The sequence below is a fragment of the Erinaceus europaeus genome, chromosome 2 (genome assembly GCF_950295315.1).
Source record: "Erinaceus europaeus chromosome 2, mEriEur2.1, whole genome shotgun sequence".
In the NCBI taxonomy this organism is placed as follows: Eukaryota; Metazoa; Chordata; class Mammalia; order Eulipotyphla; family Erinaceidae; genus Erinaceus; species Erinaceus europaeus.
This window is the reverse complement of record NC_080163.1, coordinates 146849815-146863950: the sequence shown is the minus strand read 5'-3', so window position 1 is coordinate 146863950 and position 14136 is coordinate 146849815. Positions and strand designations below refer to the sequence as shown.

The 14136-nt window shown below is 41.4% G+C and overlaps 1 protein-coding gene across 4 annotated transcripts in view; it reads right to left on the bottom strand.

Moving 5' to 3' along the window:
- Positions 1 to 9086, bottom strand: part of CDH8 (cadherin 8) — a 487537-nt gene extending 478451 nt beyond the window's left edge. For 2 of the 4 annotated variants that reach the window (XM_007528643.3, XM_060185427.1), the window contains exon 1: positions 8643 to 9086. The gene's annotated coding sequence lies outside the window, so the exon portion shown is untranslated. The remainder of the gene's footprint in view (positions 1 to 8642) is intronic. The other 2 variants (XM_060185429.1, XM_060185428.1) reach the window with 2 other exon arrangements.
- Positions 9087 to 14136: the final 5050 nt, after the last annotated feature.

Genomic DNA, 14136 nt, shown 5'->3' with positions numbered 1-14136 from the left:
GTCACATCTTTTGCTATCTTCAAATTACCTACTCTAAATCAACAGTCAGTGACTTAATGAGAAATCTGAAAGTTAGCTCAGTCTGTTATAGCATCAACTTTCATGCATGTAGTCCTAGAAATTATACCTTCAATCCATGACATCCCTTTATGTCAGTTGTACAGCGTTGTGTTCTGGTCTTTCTCTCTCATAATGATCAAATAAAAAAATCTTTAAGGGAGTCGGGTGGTGGCGCAGTGGGTTAAGCGCAGGTGGCGCAAAGCGCAAGGGCCTGCATAAGGACCCCAGTTTGAGCTCCCAGCTCCCTACCTGCAGCGGAGTCACTTCACAAGTGGTGAAGCAGGTCTGCAGGTGTCTGTCTTTCTCTCCCCCTCTCTGTCTTCCCCCCTTCTCTCCATTTCTCTCTGTCCTACCCAACAACAACAACATCAATAACCACAACAGTGTTAAACAACAAGGTCAACAAAAGGGAAAATAATTTTTTTTTTTCCCTCCAGGTTTATTGCTGGGCTCGGTGCCTGCACCACGAATCCACCGCTCCTGGAAGCCATTTTTCCCCCCTTTGTTGCCCTTGTTGTTGTAGCCTCGTTGTGGTTATTATTATTGCCCTTGTTGACGCTATTCGTTGTTGGTTAGGACAGAGAGAAATGGAGAGAGGAGGGGAAGAGAAAGACAGGCACCTGCAGACCTGCTCCACAGCCTGTGAAGCGACCCCCCTGCAGTGGGGAGCCGGGGGCTCGAACCGGGATCCTTATGCCGGTCCCTGTGCTTTGCGCCACATGCGCTCAACCCGCTGCGCCACCGCCCGACCCCCGGAAAATAAATATTTAAAAACATCTTTAAAATAAAAAAAAGGACTTAAGTGAAAATCTGTGCTGCCCCTTTAAATGCAACAATCAATTGGAATCAATCTTACTTTTATTCCCTTTATTATTTTTTATTTTGAGGTTAATGGCTTACAGTACAGTTGTTGACACATGGGTACAATTTCTCATCTCACCAAGGTAAGTATCTGCAAAACATACCCACTCCCAACATCATCAGGTCCTTAAAGCACCCCCCTCCTTTCCCTTTCCCTGTCCTCCTTCCCCAGAAATCTTTGGTGTAATATATCAGAAGTCCAAGTTTTATTTGTTTCCCCTTTTCTGATTATTATCACTATCAATTTTATTCTTTTATTTATGTATTCCCTTTTGTTGCCCTTGTTTTATTGTTGTAGTAATTATTATTGATGTTTGTTGTTGGATAGGACAGAGAGAAATGAAGAGAGGAGGGGAAGACTGAGAGGGGGAGAAAAAGATAGACACCTGCAGACCTGCTTCACTGCCTGTGAAGTGACTCCCCTGCAGGTGGGAAGCAGGGGGCTCTAAGCGGGATCCTTATTCCGGTCCTCATGCTTTGAGCCACATGGCGTGCGCTCAACCCACTGTATTACCACCCAACTCCTATCAATCTTATTCTTATCAGTCTTGGATGAACTATGGTAATCCACACAAGGAACAGGGGTTGAAAACAATGATGTAGGCATCTGACAGTAGTAGTATGAATTAAAATTCTATTATCAGTAAGATAAAGACCTGGGCAATTTAATCTCAGTTGCAGCAGCTAGAGAAACTAATGCTCAATGTTTAATTCTAACTAACTAAAAAGGGATTTTGCCAAAAAAAAAAAAAAAAAAGTACATGAAGTATAGGGTATTCATGTAGCATCCATCCATAGTTACTATTTACTGTTTTGCCTGCTTGACAAAGACTTTTGACTGATTCTCTGGAAAATATATTCCTATCATTTTCTTACTGTGTACACCACACCACTGGGAGAAGCCCAATGTTCTATGTAGACAAGCAGTAAAAATAACCTTTCCCAGCGCTTGGTTTGGGCTTTTTGTTGTTGTTTTTCTTTTTAACAATGGCATGAACTAAGCTGGATGGTAATGAAACTGTATCTTAGAAATAGTTTTCCTGATCCACAACTAACATGCAATTAATGACTTAAAATTGTCTTATTTGGATTCTACAGGGAAGCATTTCTACCCCTCATCTCTTCCTCAAAACCAATCCAGCTTCTTTCTATAGAAGATATGACATTGTCCTTCACTCTTTCTGCCTGAGAAGCCAAAGTTCAAATATTATACATCTAACATTAGAGTTATTCACTACTCTGAAAGAAAAAATGGCCTGGTATTTCTATTCTACAATATAGAAAAAAAATCCCAATCCTTTTCTTGAAGAATGGCCTTATATCTACTAATTCAAAGAGGAAGCCAATTTAATAGCTAAACATATCCCAGACAGGAGCTCAGAGAAAACAGTATTGGGTGGTCAAAAAATTCATAAATGCATTTTTGCATAGAGAAAAATACATCATTACTTTTCTGGCAACCAAATAGTAATTAGAAATTGAGTTCAGGTAGTGCCTCTCCAAAAGAATGCAATCTTACCATTTATTTCAAGAATGTTTAACACAGCTGATGATAGCTGGAAATTAGAAACTTTTCTTTCCTGCTTCAGAAATGTGAAGATGCTTAAAATGAATTTTATCACAAAACCAGTGCTGGAGTATATAATACTGAAGTGTAGCCAAGTATGTGAACTTAAGTGAAGACTCTTCCAATTAGTAACCACCCTTACAAGTGCACCTCAATGTTACTCTTCATGTTTCAAGAACTTTATAAATTCATGATTTGTAGTTTAAAATCCACATACACTGTTATTGTGAACTGCAGACAAAAATCATGAACTGCAGTAACTGGTAGGTAGACAGACAGCAAGCAATTATTTGCCAAAAATAATGAGGTAGCATACAGAATGCACAGCTCAAGAAAATTAAGTTGCTTATACAGATTCTAAAATGAAATCCAATCTCAGGTGTATTTTATGAAAACTCAAAAAGACAAGTATATTCTACTTACTACTCTAATCAAAATAGAAATGCACTATTGTTTTTATATTTCTGAGCAGTCCTAAATGGATGGTGGAACTATTTGGGTATAAAAAAAGTTAATTTCTGTTTGTGAAGCTGAAATAGCTGTAGACTAATAAAGGAAAGACTGTTTCCTTGTAATTATGGTATCATATTTTGGAAATGACACTGAATATAAGAAGAAAAAGTATTCCCTTATAATACTGGGTTGTTGTGAAAGTCATGAAGTAGTTGACTATTTTTCTATGCAAAAATGCATCCTGGCTTTTCTGACAGCCCAATATTTATATTATTCCCCAACTTGCTTGTTTTTATGTTATTTGTGTGATATCAGAAATCAAATAATCATATGTTATGCTTTAATCTCTCTAGAAATATACATGGAAATACATTGTTCTGATTGTTAATAAAAATGAATATACTAGGATAACATTTTCAGTTGATAATTATAGAAAGATTGAGAAGTGTCAACTTAATATTTGTTTGCAATATATGAAATATGCCTAAAACATCAATAAGCACATACAAAGGGCTTTTTCATGGAATATATAATATTTTTTCTTGTATGTATATTCAAGGACCTGGTACACGTTGCTGATTAAAATCAATATAGAGTCTAGAATTGTCTAAGACATTTGCAGTTCATCAAGTGAACTGCACCATTCAAATAAACACTATTGAAGAGGAATGGAAAAGGAAAGAAGGTGCAAAGGAGAGAAAGAACTGAGTCATACTTTAAAAAAAAAAAAATTCCCTGAAACTTCAAGATACAAACACTGAGTTACACTTGCAACAACTTCATAATTTGAGCATTTTCTCAATAAAATATAATTTTGCAACACATATATAACTTAACAGCATTCTTGAAGCAAGTCTAGTCTTAGAGGAATCTCATTTTTACAAAGCTGAATTATATCACTTTTATATTCTCAGAGCATTTAATAATGATGACAAGGGAGGAAATATGCTTTGTGAAACATGAGTAAAATTGATTTTTAAAAATGAGAAAAGCTGTATCTAAAAATAAACTTAGGAAATGTCTGTAGTGAAAATTGAGGTAGATAGTAACAATACAGGACTTTGAATATGACTGTGCTACCCCCTCCCTTCCCCCCAGTGAGAACCATCTGATAAAGGGAGAGGACACAGATTGTGCTAGTTAAGGCATTAAATTGTTTATTGGGTTCTGAATCTATACTGAGCCCCCAACCAACTACTCTTCTAGCATTTGCTTTTGTCTCTGACGGTGAGAGTAGGTCGGAAAAAGTGTTTGAAAATTCTTAAATACAAGCATTATTCTTTCATAATATTTTCCAGAGAGGTACAGAAAATCATTTTCTACCCACTCATAGAACCTAAAGGAAAATATTTTCAAAAGCAAGAAGGTGAGTGATATTTATGAGAGGCTAACACATGATATTTAAAACTTGAGAAATAAAAGCTTGTGACAAGATAGTAAAAAGAAACAGTACTGGCCCTGATGCTATGCCATGAAGTGGCAATGGAGGTTTAGTTAGCCGCAACATATGGAAGAAACAACTAAATGGCATCCCTTAAACTGATTTCTTTTTTGACCTTTTGAAGTTGCCAGGTTCAACTAATTTTCTCCTCGTGGTTATATCTGAAGTGGGTTTTAGAGTCAGGAACCAACAGTTTAGCAGAAATAGACTGCTCCTCTCAACTTTCTATAAGAATGAAATTGGAGAGGGCTAATAGCTCTTTGGTTAATTAACTGCACTAAATCAGGTGACAGCCTTGGTCTCTCAAAATATTACCCCATTTCACACATAAACATTTATAAAATTCTGAAAAAAATTTCTAGCACCACAAACAGGTAAAATTAGATACAAATATAAGTGGCCAGGAGGTAAATAAATCATGGAAGGGAAATGCAAGGGCAAAAGACATGCTAAAAATCTCAGACTTGAACCAATAAATGAGTTAGTTTTTCAAGTAAGCCTGCTTATTACTGAGGATATGTTTGCACATATGCATATGTGTACAACACAATACAGACCAACAAGAATCAACACCAAAGTTAGGAGACTATAAAACAGTTAAGTCATTTCAGCTGTGAACACCAACAGTGCTGAAAACAGAGAAAAGTCTTTTTTCTTCCCCTGCATCGCTGAATATCTTCACAAAAGATATGAAATGACTGAAACCCATAGCACCACTGAGGACAATACTTTAGAAATAAAATCCCAAGATGTTAAATTACATCTATATTTGAAAGACTACTCTGACTACACTTGTTCCTTGATCTGTCAAACACAAAACTTTGCTGATGGACCAGAAAAGTATGTTTGAAAAAATAAATCAAAGGGCAATTTACCAGTGAACAAATTTATAATTTGCACAGAAAATTTGCCCACATTTGGAATGCTGATAAGCCATGAGGTATGCCCCCTTGAGTAGAAAAATCAAGATTATGTCTTTAAAACATTAATTTACTTTAAATGGTAAGGTCCTCTGAACAGTTGCTGAAATATGGATTCTAACTTTTCCGAATGCTACTTTCTTTATCCTCACCAACAAACAATAAAAGGCACCTGGAAAGCAAAGCCCTGAGGTACAATTTCTTGAGTAGAATCGTTATACCCTCATTCATTGGCAATCTCTTGCTCTGCTCCAACAATCTCATGCTCCTTGCTAACCAGCAGTATCAGACCTTCAATCTGTACATAGTTTACAAGGAAATGTTGCATGATAAGTCTATTCGTGTAACAGCCTTTACAAATTGCCTTCTCAAGTGGTTTATTCCATGCTGGTGAGCATGTTTTAAGACTTATTTCTTCCCCTCCTCACATCCAGCACCACCTTTGACCACTTAAAGTGTGATCAGTGCTAAATTAAGGAGTTACTGTAGATGAATAGCTTTGACCAGAGTGCTACATAAATCCAAGTAAAGTTCTTTTTCACATGAAAGCCTTTCTCCCCATTTTTAAAACTGATATGTATACATGAGAAAAAGATAGCTGCTATTCTAGTTAAGGACTGCTATAAAACTGTTCTTCAGCTAAACTCATAAAACCTTTAAGAGCTCAAGAATGTGCTCTGGACACCAAAAATGATAATATTCTTGAGTTGAGTAGAGATTTAATCACCTGGAGTCTAGATTTCTAGGATACTGCAAATTACAAAGCAAAATGTATTTGTAATGCTAGTAAGACATAGGAATGCAAGATACAGGTTGCTTGCAGTGGGGATTAAGAAGTTGGAGTGACAACACATCTGCATCAATTTCAGAGAACAATAGCTAGTGCCTCTAAAATATCTGCCAGTGGATACTCATTTGGGTGGCCCAGGGAACATAAAGAGAAGATCTGCCACTGAAAAGCCCTGAATGTAGTCATCCCAGGAGGTACTGGAAAACTCCTCACTGTTTCCAGAACAGGTTTTCCTCAATTCTAAGTCCTCTTTAGAGTCTAAGAAAAAAAAAAATTATATAGTCTCAAAGATGACTTAAAACTCTGACTGCTCCAGGAGCATGAAATGACTATAGGAAGGGAAACTTCAAGTTTGCTAGAGCAGAATTATTGAATATTAACAGTACTAGTGTTTAATAAAAGGGATAGGCTTACAATTTCTCTCAGCCACACAACTCAGGGAAGAGGATAAACGTGCAGACAGCATGATTTGGAGAATTCCCTTGGGGGTTGGGATGGGAATGTAACCCACCAAGAACCGTTCCTCAAAGACATCAGGCCTTTCAATAAAAGAATCTTTTTCTCCCTCCCAGTAAAATCCTTGCAAAACTGGACACAGCTGATGAAAGGCAATATAGCCAGGCAGAAATTTCAGTAGAGTGTTTAGCATGAACGACAAGGCTCATTTTGCATGCAGTGAGGTACAACGGCGAGGTTGAATGGATAGAAAATCCCACTCTCAAATCTTACATAAATATCTCTTTCTCACACAGAGTTTTCCAGTTGGAAAGCTCCTATAATGAAGCTGGAGGTGAAGCCCAGGGAGGGTTGTAAACCATTCAGATGGCTGTCTTGAGTATTGTAAAGAGGACTGGAGCTTCAAGCCGGCTCCAACCAACCCCAGATATTACAGTCTGCTTTCGGAAGGTACAGTATGCGAGAGGGCAGTGCTCATGCGTCCGTTTTCCCGGTCCCCTCCTTCCCATTGTCAGCCCACAGATAGCGTGAAGCCCGGAGAAAGAAAGCAGCCTGCTGATCTGATTAGCAGCTCTGGCGCTCAGAGGGATTGTCTGAACGCGCCTTCAACAGGAAACTCTTATGGAATCTTGAGGAAAGGGTGGCAAAGTTAAATGGACCTTTTCTCCCTGCTGCTCGCTGGGTGACAAGCTCTCTCCTTTAAATGGGAGTTGAAGTGAGCACCTGCCAGTCGAATTTTCCATTACGGGCTAATGGTGTGCGTTTGCCACCATCAACAATTAATGTGGGTTGATGTCTTACATTTAGCACTCCCAGCAAACAGCTGCCTTCTCCGCTCGCTAAGACAAACAAATGGCTAGCGGGTGACCTGCCGCTGGCGGTGCCTGCGGGGAAGGGTCAATGGCAACTAAACTTTAAGGTGTCTACCGGCTTGAGGCGGGGTGGCTTGGGCTGGTGGGGGATAAGAAAAAAGGCGGAGGGAATTGTGGATACCTGTTGGCACCAGCAGTGGTGGCGGTAGGTTCTCACTGTCTCCTAGCCTTGACCCGCTCGGGAGAGAATGCAAGCAGGTCCCTTAGAAACCTGTTATGCACCGGCAGTACCCAGATGAAAGCAAACCTTCTCTGGGGCTCAGTGGGGGCGCGGCATCCCACCCCCACCCTCTTGTTCACGGACCAAGAGGCGTGAGAAGACGGAGAGCACAGCGCTGGGCTCCGTGGTTGCAGAGGGGACCGAGGAGTCCCTGACTCAGAGCGCCTCAGTGGACGCAGTCTTTGGGGGAGGGGGAGACTCCAGAGAGGACACTGACGGGGTGTCATCTCTGGGTGCGGGGCAGCGTCTGGAAGACAAGATTGTGGAGCTGCGGGGCGGCTGGGGAGATCCAGCAAGTTTGCAGCGGGCACTGCGCCTCCCAGGCAGGAGCAGCCACTTGTGGGAAAGCCTCACGCTGGGGTTCTGGCGACTGAGTCCGGGCTTCCTACAGCCTCACCGCCGGGGTCTATCTCTATATCTATCTCCACCTCCATCTCTCTCTCTGCTGGGGAGATGCAGCAACCCATTCACAGAGCACCAACACCACCCTCTGACCCTCAGCGCTAGCTCGTGCTGCCCTCGCCCCCCTTGGCGGGTCCTTCCCGGACCGCGCGGAGCCCGCAGTGAAGGCGCGCAGCTGCAGCGGTGTCTGTCTGCGTGGCGAGGCGGTGAGACCGCTGCACGACCGCGGGGAGGGTGAGGGGAGAACCGCAGGAAATCTGGAGGGGGCACAATCCCGACTCTCTTGGGCCTCTGGCCAAAGCAGTTGGCAAACACTGTCAGGCAAAAGCAAAAGGAAAAAAGAAAGAAAGAAAAAAAAAAAAAAACTGAGGCGTTCCCATCAGCCGTGCATAGATACCAGGAAAGAAGACACAGCTCAGCCGACGCCTGGTCAAGGCACCCGCATCCATCACCTGCGGGTGGGGAAAGACGTGCAAGGTGTCCGAAGCGGTAATGGGGGAATGTCCTAAAGGAAATAGCCCCTTCTGGGTGGTCTTCAGGGCATAGGGATGGGGGAGAAAAAAAACGCGGGTGAGGATGGTGGTGGTGGGAGTCACTTACTCTTGTGGAGCTCCGGGTTGGCGAATTTCAAACCTTCTGGTTCACAAATGGCTGGGGGGGCTAGGGGTCTGCTCTTGAGGGCAGCGAGTAGCGGCCAGTTCCCGCACGCTGGGCAAGCGCCTCCGAATTCCGTTCATGCCTCTCGGAGCTGAGGGGCTCGGTGCAGATATAAGGGGCGGGCGCGCCGGGCTCTGGGTGTCCGCAGTCCAAAGTGCAGTGAGAAGGGTGGGTGGCTAGGTGGGTGGGTATATGCTACCGTCTGTGCACAAGCCGGCGACAGCGGACGGGCTTCGAGGAGGCAGAGAGAGAGATTCCAAATAAAAATCCACTAATTCCGGGGCTTGAGCGCGCCAGCGTGCGAGCCCGCCTGCCTGCCAAATGTAACTGTGAAGTGATGTGGAAAAGTGAGCCGGGTGCCTCCCCTGACGGATCTCATTGGGCAGAGCACAGAGGCAGGTCTACCACTTGGAAATTCGTGTAAGCAGTTCCCCCCACCCCGCCCCCCCTGTATGCCTCCCCCCTCCCTCCTTTTGGCTCTCGAGCGCCCGCTCAGTCGCTCCTTTCCCGGACCAAGTGGGCGCACAACTTTTCGCTCCTCGCTCCCGAGCACGGCCCGCGCGCCTCCGCCGCCAGAGCCGCGGCGTGGAGATGCGCCCTTCCGTGCAGTGTGCGCAACCCGCGCAAGACCGAGCTCCCGGATAAGAGGGCCGGCGGAGAAGAAAAGGCTGCGGAGGGGAAGAGGAAGAGGAGGAGGAAAAAAAGAAAGAGGAGGAGGAAGAGGAGGTACCCGCGAGCTTTCTCGCTAGGGGCGAGAGTTGTCTCGAAAAGCCTCTGGGTGACTGACCCACACCTGTTTTCTTTGGCTGGGAAGAGGACGCGACTGGGCGGCCCGAGTGCGCGTGGGCAGCTTACCTCCCCACTAAATTGAACCCCACTAACCAGCCGTGGAGCCGGGTGACTTGTAGAACCGCTGCCACCGCCCCACCGCGCCCGGGGAGAGGCGGGAGGTCTCTGTGGTCCTGGGTGTAAGAGCAGCGCATTTCTGATCTGCCCCGGCGTCCACTCCTTTGGGGAAATGAGGTGAGGGAGGGCAGAAGGCTGGCCTGGAGGGGCGCTCTGGAAGTCCATGTGGAAAGCAAAGCAGAACTTGCTGGAGAAAATAAGGGACTGAGTCTCAAAGGGTTTCTCACTGTGCTCTGGCTTCCAGCTCTCCCCTCTTGCACCATTCTTGTAGCTCCTGGGCTCCAGCAAGAGATAGATGTCCCATTAGCTGTTTCTGCTTCAAGTTCTCCGGTGGACTTGTCGCACATCTTGAGAATTGACCACCCTGAGGAGAGCCCCTGAAAGAAAACAGGGTCGTGAATTCTTTGCTTCTCTTCATCTAGACTGACATGTAGACATAGGCAGTCACTGTGATCACTCTCTTTGGGGATGCCATAAATTACATTTCTTTTCATTAATAAAATTAATGAAAAATAAGATGGACTACTGTGTGTCTGTGTGTGTGTGTGTTTGTCTCTAACTCTCCTTGTCAAGACACTTGGAGTTAGTTCATTCCCTGTGCACTATAAGTGAGCTGCTCTGAGGGTTTGTTTGTTTGTTTGTTTGTTTGTTTTGGTTTTGCCATCTGAGACTTTGCCAAAACAGAAGGGGAGAGGGGCTCAGAGAAGCAAACACAAGATCTGTAGAGCTGTACTGTCTGACTCAAATTAATGAGTCGGAGTGAACAGAATGAGAAAATAGGCACAATATGTTTCTAATACTTACATAGATTTGACATTTGTGTATGTGCTGCCTCCAACATCTTATTGTGACACCTTGAAAAGAATACTGACTATAGGCCTGATATCTGTCTGCTTCATATTTTAACTATCATGGAATAAACTTAGTGGATTACTTTGGTAGGGTAAAGAGCAGCAGCAGGTACCCCTTTGTCTCAGGCAGTCCCTAAGTAACTGTTTGTTCTCATCTCAGACTGTCTTACAAGGTATTCAGGACTTGGCTAACTCTCTTAGAAAAAGGGACAGCACTCAAACCTCAATCAAATTATAAACTGCTGCTAGGCCAAGCAGTCCCAAGTGGACAACAAAATAAAGCATATCTTGGGCAGTGCCTAATTTTCAGACATTCATTTTTCATTTTGAACAAATATTCTGAATCTTCCCTTAGGGTAGCATTTTATATCAGTGAGAACTAAAGAAAAGATTAGTTGTTACTGGAGGATGGAGGAATACACACACATACACACACACACACACACACACACACACACACACACACAACTATATCAAAGGAAAACCAGAATAGCAGCAATAGATACTATCCTCAAATTTGATTTCCTTAAAGAGAAATAAAAACTGTCAAAATGAGGAGAACCATAATCCAATGGTCTTAGGTACCTTGGGTTAGAATGAATGTTTTACTTACCCGAACCACATTCACTCTCATAACAATTATACACTGTCTTCATTTTAATTTTGGTCAACTAGAGTTCAAGGGAACCCTCTCTACACCTGCTAATCTCTGCTCAAAGCATGACAGAGGAATTTCCTAATTTTCTCTTCTTAGGAGAAGTCTGGATGATTAAGCAGTGTGAAAGACTATTTGGATAATGTTAAAAAGCTCTATAAGATTCTAAAATAATCAGGGATGCTGAAAGACAAGGCATTTACCTCTTTAACAATTCCACCCACTCCTAATAGGATGCAGTGTAATGTCACAATGGTGAGAGCCTAACTCCTTAAAGTGTTTTTAAGTGTTTTCTTTTTAATATCCTCTCCAGGGTTACAGCCTTCCAGCAGGAAGAAGGCCATGCTACATAAGCTTTTTAGAATGGTAACCAAAATTGCATGTGTTGTGAAACATTGCAGGGATGGAAGGGTGAGGAATTATCTGATAGGGCAGGAGTATGGGGGTGGGGGTTGAGAAGGAGGGTTGCATTCAGAATAACCTTGGCTGTCTGATTCAAAACTGGAGTGAGACAGAATGTCTCCAGCCTAGATTTCAGTGACATCAGACAGTTTTGCAGTGTAGTCCATCACAGTTGAATGAGAAGGAGAGAAATTCCATGTAGTAAAAGGTATTTTTAGCTTTCACTACAGGTGTTTTGTTGTTATTATAATGTAAACCAAGTGACTGAGGAATCAGCTGGAATATAGAAAACGGATCTAAAAGGAGTTGAGAAAGCTAGAAAAGCTCAAACCTCTATAGTTGAACAGGAAATGGAGAAGAATGGAAGATATATATATATATATATATATATATATATATATATATATATATATATGTGTGTGTGTGTGTGTATACTGCATTAAAATGCAGTTTTTTCATTAGTCAGTAGATAGTAAAAAAAAAAAAAAAGTAAATTAAAAGCAAAAACCAAAGACCCTCAATGCAAAACAAATATATTCACCTCAGTATGATTACTGAGAACTTCAGGTTTACTGAATTGCTATTAACTTTATATAGATTGATTGATTGATTGATTGATTCATTCATTCATTCATTCATTCATGGGCTATCTCCAAACATAGGAGCAAAGGGTATTAGTTCATGAATGAAAGAATTTCACAGTGTGTTACCTCCCAAGAGGTTCTTTTTCAAAAAATAAATAAATAAAATTTTAATTCAGGTTAAGATAGCTAGCCAGGTCTATTTCAGCCCCAGTGTACTAGTAGAGTGAAGTTATGATGCTGTGATAATAATTTCTATGTACTATTTTCCATACTTTTCCCCTACTTCCTCTTAGGAATATAGAAATCTGAAAACTATGATGTCTTTTCCTTTAGGGTGGGGTAAAGAAGCAATATATAACAATTGTTAGGTAAATGAGACTGCAATTTTATATATTAGAACGTAAATACCAAAAGAATAAATAAAAAATTAAAGTTTATAAGTGTCTACATACATTTAGACGTATTTAAGAGTTTTTTTTTTTTTGAAGCCAGACTTTCAACCTTCTGCATCCCACAATGACCTTGGGTCCATACTCCCAGAGGGTTAAAGAATGGGAAAGCTATCAGGGGAGGAGATGGGATACAGAATTCTGGTGGTGGGAATTGTGTGGAAATGTACCCCTCTTATCCTATGGTTTAGTCAGTTTCCTTTTTACAAATAAAAAAAAATTTTTAAGAGTTTTTTTAAAATCAAATTCTTGAAAACAAATTCTTAACTCAGAATCTGGGTGGGGCTCTGAAACCTGAATGTTAACAAATGCTCCCGGGAAGTCTATTGTTGGGTAAAGTTTGAGGATCACTCCTTTAGGCTACTCTTTCCCAGGTGATAGGTATAAAGTTGAGAAGAATAAAAAACAAAAGGGTACATTATATTAAGACTTAATGTTTGTCCTAGGAAATTCAGAACACAGAATGGAATCTTAAAAAAACAATAAATAAGAAAAAGAGAAGTATATGCATATTGAATTCATCCTGTGATTACTTTAATAATGCTTATGATGGGATTTGTGAAAACCAAATATTTCTTTAGAGGTGGTTGTAAATTCTTTAGATAAAATTACCCTTGAGCTTGCTACTCCGAGTTAGAATGCTCTAGATTTCTTGGCTGCTGGTTTTAGCTGTCCCTGTATCTCTTAATATTGACTATAATTGCTAATCTTGAGCTTGCCATTATATTTTCAGTAAATGGAGGTGTAAACACTTTCTGAAAACCACATCTGTGCTGAGAGCATTTTGGAGAAGCCTTTCAAAATGACATTATCTCCCATCTTCCCAGGTGCTAGAAAAGAGATAAGCTCCAATTCAGCTCTAAACAGAAACTGAGGGAGGGCAGTAGATAGATTTAAGAGGGTAGGTACAAAATTATCAAATAAGCCAGGCCAGGTTTTGTAGACTACACACTTAGCATTTTCATTGTTTTTTTTTTTTTCTAAAAGAGAACAGAACCCAGATTAAGAAGCCAGATCCCTCTGGTTAAACTTTAAACCCATGAAAAGGGAAAATATAAACTAAAAGCACTTCAGAGTGTGCTAAAAGAGAGAGAAAGAAGAGGAGGAGGAAGAGGAAGGTGGAGAAAAAGGAGAGGGAGCCTCCCCCATCCCTATACTACTAGTTTGGTATATTAAATTATATTCAATATAAAAATATAATAAATAAAGTTAATTGATTCTATTTAGAAGATTACCACTGTTTAATATTTACACAGAGACATATGATAAATACGTAGAGAGAATTACAGATAGATAAGCATAAAAAGAGGCACATCAGCATCTCTTCATATGCCTAAAATGGAACTTATAGTTCTGATTAGTTGTTATCAAAGTGGTTATTAGAGAGTGTATGCTATACTTGCATTTGACAAGTGCTCTGTGAAGTTGAAAGGAGTCTGCATTACTAAGAATGTGAACAGAATTTCTGTATTAGTCAAAGCTGCATAATGATGTCTAAGGATTTTTGTGTGTTTATTAAAGATGCTGCCATGTGGAAAACAGGGCATTGCTTTTAGGTTGCAGTCTCCTGCCTGCACAAGCAACTGGTAC